This window comes from Carlito syrichta, unplaced genomic scaffold (assembly GCF_000164805.1).
Source record: "Carlito syrichta isolate Samal-C Ts95f unplaced genomic scaffold, Tarsius_syrichta-2.0.1 Scaffold287987, whole genome shotgun sequence".
Lineage (NCBI taxonomy): Eukaryota > Metazoa > Chordata > Mammalia > Primates > Tarsiidae > Carlito > Carlito syrichta.
In genome coordinates, this window is record NW_007232083.1 from 2,688 (window position 1) to 11,242 (window position 8,555).

At 37.9% G+C, this 8,555-nt stretch overlaps 1 pseudogene; it reads left to right on the forward strand.

Moving 5' to 3' along the window:
- The first annotated feature begins 7,880 nt into the window (after nt 1-7,880).
- LOC103255278 lies at nt 7,881-8,319 on the forward strand (annotated as a pseudogene).
- Nucleotides 8,320-8,555: the final 236 nt, after the last annotated feature.

Consider the following 8,555-nt stretch of genomic DNA (forward strand, 5'->3'; position numbering starts at 1 on the left):
GCCCGGCTAATGTTCCCTTTTTTAAAGGTAAGAACTTAATTCTACACAACCTACCTCCACCCAGTATCAAGTCAAACTCCCCAGTTGTATCAGTTCACTACCTATAATTCCTGCAGTCAACCTTGCCATTTGCCAGCAAAGTTGATTTTCCTTCAGGCTTCAAAAAAACCCCTCTATATTCAGCATTAGTTAAATTTCTTTCATTTAGAACAGGTGAGAGGGTGCTTGGGGAATCATTATATACAGAGACACAACTTTGCTCTTTTAGTCATTTTTTATTAGTAAAGGTTTTATACTTAGCTCTGTGTCTGAAACCCAAGTTTGCAATAGTATGTATGTTAGTATAAAACCTGAAAGCTTGCAACAATTGTCATTACATTTTTTTTTTTTTAGTCTGAGTCTCACTCTGTCACCCAGGCTGGAGTACAGTGGAACCCTCACGGCCACCGCAGCCTCAACCTGCTGGGCTCAGGCGATCCTTCCACCTCAGGCTTCCAAGTAGCTGGAACTACAGGCGTGCACCACCAGATCTGGCAAATTTTTTATGTCTTTATTTATTGAGAGATGATGTCTCTTCAAGTTGCCCAGGCAGGTCTTGAACCCCTGGACCCAGACAATTCTCTCACCTCGGCCTCCCAAAGTGCTGAGATTACAGACTTGAGACACAGCGCCTGGCCCTGTCATTACATTTTTAGAGTTACAACTGTAAATGGCTCTGAACACAGAACTGTGTCTGAAGTGGTTAATTTCACAAGCCCAGGTTGTGAACCAGACCCTCCATTTGCACCTAAACTGATTAACCGACTCAAGAGCAGCCTGAATTTACAGATGAAAGTAAGGATTTTACTGCCAAAATCACCTCAACATGTTTTGATTATTTTAAAAAATGATCTTTCTACTGTATTCTGACTTTTAAATACAGAATTACGCACGCCTCATCTGGCCTACTTCCCTATCACATTTTATTCTCTATAATAATCTTTCTCTTCTATCTATACCAGCATCAGGCAAATTGAGTAATGTCAATAAGAATTCCAATAATTAATAAAAGTTGGAGTATCAATTTCTACAGTCTAAACTTAGTTATTTATAATCATGGTTACTAATAAATCTACCTCTAAATTTACATAAGTCTGAATTTTTGCACTGCATAAAATTTGAAAAACATAACAAAACATAGGATCTGAGAACATCTTGTGTAGTGCAAAAAGTGCGTTTTAGCTTCAAAATCAGGATTGCTTCAAAAAAATATATAAACAGATTAATTTTACAGCAATTTATACCAACTTAAAAGTATATACATGTACATGAATATACACCAAGGGAACTCAAAAACCAGAATTTATTTATTAAAAATTGCGTCTTTATTTGTACATATTTAAACTTTAGTCACCTTCAATGTACTCTCCATTTATGCATTTGATGCAATACACCTATTGAGACGCTTTTTACACTGCTCAAAACACTTTTTGAACTCAATTTTTTATGCTTTTTATTGCTTCTGACATTTTTTGTTTCACCACTTCCACATTGACAGAACATTTTTCTTTGAGGACTATTTCATCCAGGGTAACAAACAAAAACAAGTCGCTCAGGGTGAGATCGGGTGAATAGAGAGGTTAGGGCACAGGGGTCATTGCAGTTTTCTAGTCAAAAACTGCTGAACACTCAGCATGGTGTGGGCAGATGCACTTGCAAATCACCCATCAAGAAATGGGCAAATGCTTGAAAGAATCTCCAAAGAAAAATTCACCAAAACCAAATGCAGCCTTTCACAACAACGCTAGCTGGTACACATATGTATACACACACACACACACACACACATATAGCTAAAAATTTAAACATATTTTAAGAAGGGAAAAAATATAATAACAAAAGATGAATACAAGTCACGTTTGACTTCTGCAATTACAAAAAGGGGCTCAAAGTGGTTACCATCAGTGTTCAGACACTTCTGATTATGGCAAACTAAAAATAAAATATAGATAACACCTCTTAAAATGTGTTTTTGGCACCCCTGGTGTGTGTGGGTGTGTGTGTATTTTTATTCTATGTAAAAAGAGCCCATTATAATTTTGGTGATTTGTTCTTTAGCTGTATTCATTCTGCTACTCAATTTATCCATTGACAATGTAATTTTCATTTCAACAATATATTTTTCATGACCAAAATCTCTAAATAGTTCTTCAAAATTTGTTATTACTATCTCATGTTCCTAAGATCTTATTTCTCTCAGGTTGTTTTCCTTATTATAAATTTTTTTAATGCTGTCTATTATTTTTACTTTTCATGGCATAGATTATTCAATTTGATGTCTTTTTATATGAACATGAATTTATAAAGTCATATTCCTTTGGCGTTATCAGGTTTTTTGATATTTTTACTGTTCCAATGATAATGGTTCCAAAATAAACAGCTTCCTTTTAGAATGAAATGAGGTATACGGTTTTCTTTGTAAAAAGCATTTGTTTATGAGTGATTTTAGAGTTATGATGAATTTTATTGCTAATTATGAATTTTATGATATTTTAATACTTTGTGTCTATTATTAAAAGCAAAGGTGAAGACTTCAAAAGTTGCTATATTGGTACCATGAAACAACATAAGATTCTTAAACTGAGTGCTTCTACAAAATACTCAGATTGGCTACAAAAAATAACTTTGGCATGAGGTACCTTTGCAATATTTAAAAGTGTATACTTCAATAAGAACTTAAAACTAATTTTCTCATGTCAATTTTTTTCAGTGATTTCAGCGAAATACCAGTCTTCCACACATCAGGGACTATGCCTCCGACACCTTCATTTCCTAAGCTAAAAGAAATTGGAATTGGTAGTCGTGAGATTCTTCTGGGGGGTGGGGGGGAGACATACCTCATTAACAAGAGTACCTGCATAATGAACATTTGTATACTTAACACTGAATTGTACCCCACATCTTTGAAATTAAAAAAAAAAATTTGAGAGGCTAGAATCCGTTATTTGTCACTAGAATGGTGAGCCCCAGCTAACACTAATTCAAGTGACACTCTTACATATATACTAGAAATGGAGGAAGCAGGATCTGTAAGTTTTCTTTTCATATACTTTCATATACTTTAATCTTCAACCTCAGTTTCAGGCATATGTTATATGAATTTCGCATTTCAAAAAAATTAAACTTAATTAATTTACTTTCTACTCAATCAGTTCAATCAGGAATTGCATGATTCCTGAATCCCTGTGTTCTAGATAAGGCCAGTGCAGAACCAGGGTCAAGTAAGCCTGCACAGGGAGATCTGATGGCACTCAAGTCCCTGCAAATTAGCTAAAAGAAGCAGTGGCCATAACTATAGCAAAGAGACTCAGAGAAGTGTATTAGTTCTTCAATTTTAGACCTATACAAGACATCCTTGGGTGGCCACATGGATCTTCAGCACCTCAGCACACTTCTACCCTTTGCCATCTCCTTGGATTCCTGATGTGATTGGTCAACTGTTTCATACCACTCTGAACTTTCAAGTTTATATTGAATAGGCTAGTCAATTTATAAAGCAGTTAAACATTGAGAAGTGTTCTATGTTGCAAATCATATTCTAAGCGCTCTCTCTTACGTTATCTCATTAAATCCTGAAAAAATGAGCCCCTCAAAGTAGAATTTATCTCGATTTATTTTTATAGAGAGAAACTGAAGTTCAGAGAGAATCACCCAGATGGTAAATAAGTTGAAGCTGGAACTTTAATCCAGGCCTGCCTGATCCCTAAGATCACTGTCTTTCATTTCCAGGGGTTAGGTTTTAAACCTAAATACAATGGAGAAGACCACTCATGCATTATAAGAAATCTTCAGAGAAGTACTAAATACAAGTTTAGGGCATGTGGCTATAATTTATAAATTTGTGTCATACTTTAATGCAAAATTATACTCTTCACTAGAGAAAAAATGAGTGTATTTTTGTTTGAAAGTAAACTTTATTTTGCATTCACTTCTCAGAAATGCTCACTCAAATGCAAACCTTATTTTGCACTTACTTCTCAGAAATGCTCACTCAACTTGCTTAATATTTGCAAACTGTGAACATCTTCAAATCAGACATTTATTTTTAGTGGTCAACCAAGTTATTCTGTTTTACAGAATAGGTATTTCCCTACATAGCAGGAAGAAGCAACCTTAATGGAGAAGTAAAATATACCACCTGTCCAGATAATCCTGGACCCCCAAGAAAATAAAAATTGGATGGGGTAATAAGTATGTTTTTGTATTTAAAACATTCCTTCTATGTCTTAATATTAACTAGTGAGAAGAAATCTTCCTCTAATTGCCCTCAGCTTTATAAAATATTATCTTAATAATGTGTATGTAAAATATTCTGCCATATAAATGAGTTTAGTTGAAAATCTTATTATTTTTCTAGTTCTCTGTTGAGTTTTCTATTGCTATCTCATTAATTCACACACGAACAAATTATTGAACTTTATATTGATTCTTAAATACTATGGTGTCTCCAAGTAAGATCACATGTAATATAGATGCAACAAGTAGAAGGCCACATTAATGATAAATGTCAGCTTAACAAGAAATTATATTTATACAAATTATTTTGCCTCTAAACTAAAGAAATCAACTTTATGATACATACACTCAACTTCTCAGGCTTTAAAATATTATTTGAATTCCTCATGTCCGATATTCTAAGCATGTAACAGACTGTGCTTTTGTGAGCTTTATTAAATATTAAATATCTGAAAATTTAATATATTATTAAGTTTCATGTTTGTATTTTTTCCTCTATGAAAAATCTTTATTAATTTATGAGATAGCATTCCAGTGAAAGCTTTCAAGTTTATTCAAGAATAACTTTAAGTCCAGGTGTGATAGCTCATGCTTATAATCCCGGTACTTTGGGAGGCCGAGGTTGAAAGTATTGCCTGAGCCCATGGGTTCAAAACTAGCTTATTTTGTGTTTTGTTTTGTTGGTTTTGGTTCTTTGGGGGGTTTTTTGGGGGGATATTTTTTCAGTTGGAGTCTCTGTCACCCAGGCTGGAGTTCAGTGGCACGCTCATGGCCACCCCAGCGTCAACCTGCTGGGCTCCGATGATCCTTCCACCTCAGCCTTCCAAGTAGCTGGAACTACAGGCATGCACCACCATACCTGGCTAAGTTTTTTATTTATTGTAGAGATGAGGTCTCACCAAGTTGCCCAGACTGATCCTGAACCCTTGGGCTCAGGCAATCCTCTCACCTCAGCCTCCCAAAGTGCTGGGATTATAGGTGTGAGCCACCGCACCTGGTCCCCCAGATTGCTTTTCATAAGTGAAAGGTTTTTTTTGTTTTTTTTTAAGTCCTTTGTCATTTTTTTTGGTATCTGTTTTTAGTGTTGGAAAAATGCGTTCTCTCTCTCTCTCTCTCTCTCTCTCTCTCTCTCTCTCTCTCTCTCAATATATGCCATTGTAATAGCCCAGAGAATAGGTCATGAGATTACAAACATTAAGGCTATTACAGAGAAAAATCCTTAACTTTAAAAAAATTAGAGCAATTAAAATCAATGAAAGTTCTTCTCAGACATCAAAATGACAATACAGAAATTCATATAGAAACATAAACGTAGCCGGGCATGGTAGCATGTGCCTGTAGTTCCAGCTACTTGGAAGGCTGAGGCGGAAGGATCACCGGAGCTCAGCAGGCGAGGCTGCAATGGCTGGGAGCGGCCACTGCACTCCAGTCTGAGTGACAGAGTGAGACTCCAACTCAAAAAAAAAAGAAACAAACGAATGACCACAAATAGCCAAAGCAATCCTTAGCAAAAGAAACAAAGCAGGAGATATCACACTTTCAGACTTTAAACTTTACTAAAAGGCTGCGATAATCAAAACAACCTGGTACGAGAACAGGCATATGGACCAATGGAACAGGATAGAGATTCCAGAAGCAAAACCTCAGTTTTTCAGCCAACTCATCTTCAGCAAACCTCCACCAACAACCACTGGGGAGAGAAGAACCTATTCAGTAAATGGTGCTGGGAAAACTGGTTGACCTAATGCAGAAGATTGAAACAGGACCCCTGCCTATCACCATACACAAAAATTAACTCTAAATGGATCAAAGACCTAAATATAAAACCTCAAACTATAAAAATCTTAGAAAACACAGGAGACACCCTTACAGAACACAGACTAGGCAACCAATTCTGATCAAAACCCCAGATGTCCATGCCATAAGAAATAAGACATGTGGGACCTCATTAAACTGAAAAGCTTCTGCAAAGCAAAAGAAACCATCAAGAGAGTGGGAAGATAGCCCATAGAATGGGAAAAAAATATTTGCCAACTGTATATCTGACAAAAGTCTAACATACAGAATCTACAAGGAACTCAAACATGCCAAAAGGAAAAAAACAAGCAGCCCTATTAAAAAGCGTGCAAAATAGCCGGACTCGGTGACTCAGCCTGTAATCCCGCGCCATGGGAGGCTGAGGTGAGTAGATTGCCTGATCCCGCGGCAATTTTGAGACCCGCCTGGGCAACTTGGCGAGACCTCATCTCTACAATAAATCAAAAATTACCCGGGCATGGTAGCGCGCACCTGTAGCTCCAGCTACTTGGAAGGCTGAGGTGGAAGGATCGCCGGAGCCCAGCGGGTGGAGGCTGCGGTGGCCGGGAGCGGCCACTGCACTCCAGTCTGGGCGACAGAGTGAGATGCCAACTCAAAAAATAAAAAATAAAAAGCGGGCAAAAGAAATGAATAGACACTTCTCAAAAGAAGATATACAGGTAGTCAACAGACACATGAAAAGTGCTCAGTCTCACTAATTATCAGAGAAATGCAAATCAAAACCACATTGAGATACCACCTCTCCCCAGTAAGAATGGCCATCATTAATAAAACAAACAACAACAGATGCTGGAGAGGATGTGGAGAAAAGGGAATGCTCCTACACTACTGGTGGGAATGCAAACTAGTTCAACCTCTGTGGAAAACAGTGTGGTGATTTCTAAAAGAACTAGAAATGGCCTTCCATATGATCCAGCAATTCCCCTACTAGGAATATACCCAGAGGAACTCAAATCATTCTACAAAAAAGGTACCTGCACACGCATGTTCATTGCAGCTCTATTCACAATAAAAAAACATGGAACCAACCGTGTTGCCCACTAAAACTGGACTGGATAAAAAAAAATAAAAAAAATAAAAAAAAAAAAAAAAATATATATATATATATATATGGTACATATGATATATTGCACAGCCATAAAAAAGGACAAACATATGGACTTTGCAGTAACTTTGATGGATTTAGAGTCTATAATACTCTGTGTTCTATCACAGAAACAAAGAACAGTGCACCACGTGTTATTACTCATAAGTGGACCCTGACTAAATAGAAAAGGATTAAGAAAGGGCTTAGCAGTAGCAGGATGCTGCCCAGGTGTGGGGTGGGGGACACAACATCAATAAGGGTATCTGATCCCAAAACAGGCAAAGTGGTAACAAAGGGAGATCCAAACTTTACTTGTACGATGTCCACTTGTATACCTAATCCTGAATTGTACCCATCTTTAAAATAAAATATTTTGAACTATGTTGCTGCTCGAGATCAATGAAGCCGAGTGAATGGGGGCTGCGTGTGCGAGTTCATAGCTGAAGCAGAGCACCAGATGGTGAAGGGCTACACTTATTTATGAAGTGGACTTAGTAGTTTTAAGCAGAATCATGAAAACCTCTGTGACAACTCCGTCCAGCACCAGGAGTGCCAGAAGGTGGGGAGCAGTGCGTCTGCGACCTCCAGCTTGCTACCTCAGCCCATTCCCACCACCCCTGACATAAAGAAAGTAGAACTCAAGCCCATCTTGCCCTTCCTGGTTCTGGGCAAGGAGCAGGATGCTCAGGACCTGGACACCATGCAGCGGCTAAACATTGGCTACATCATCAATGTCACCACTCACCTTCCTCTCTATCACTATGAGAAAGGTATGTTCAACTAACTACAAGCGACTGCCGGCCACTGACAGCAATAAGCAGAACCTGTGGCAGTACTTTGAAGAGGCTTTTGAGTTCATTGAGGATGCTCACCAGTGTGGGAATGGGCTTCTCACCCACTGCCAGGTCAGGGTGTCCCGCTCCGCCAACATAGTCATTGCATACTTGATGAAGCACACTCGTATGACCATGACTGATGCTTATAAATTTGTCAAAGGCAGATGACCAATTATTTCTCCAAACCTTAACTCCATGGGGCAGTTGCTGGAGTTTGAGGAAGACCTAAACAACGGTGTGACACCACATATCTTTACACCAAAGCTGATGGGCGAAGAAATGGTTTGTGTGACAACAGTATGAATGGAAAGGATTGCTGCTCTCCATTAGAGGACAATGAGAAAGGAAGATGGAATCCGTTTTTTTTCTCTCTCTCTTTCTTTCTTTTTAGGGGTAAAGTTTGTGAATGGAAGCAAACTTGTTTAAAGACTTTTTTTAATAAATATTTTTTATTTTAAAGTTGTGGGGTACAGTTAAGAGTTAGGTATACAAATATTCATTGTGCAGGTACTCTTGTTGATGAGGTGTGCCCCCCTTTC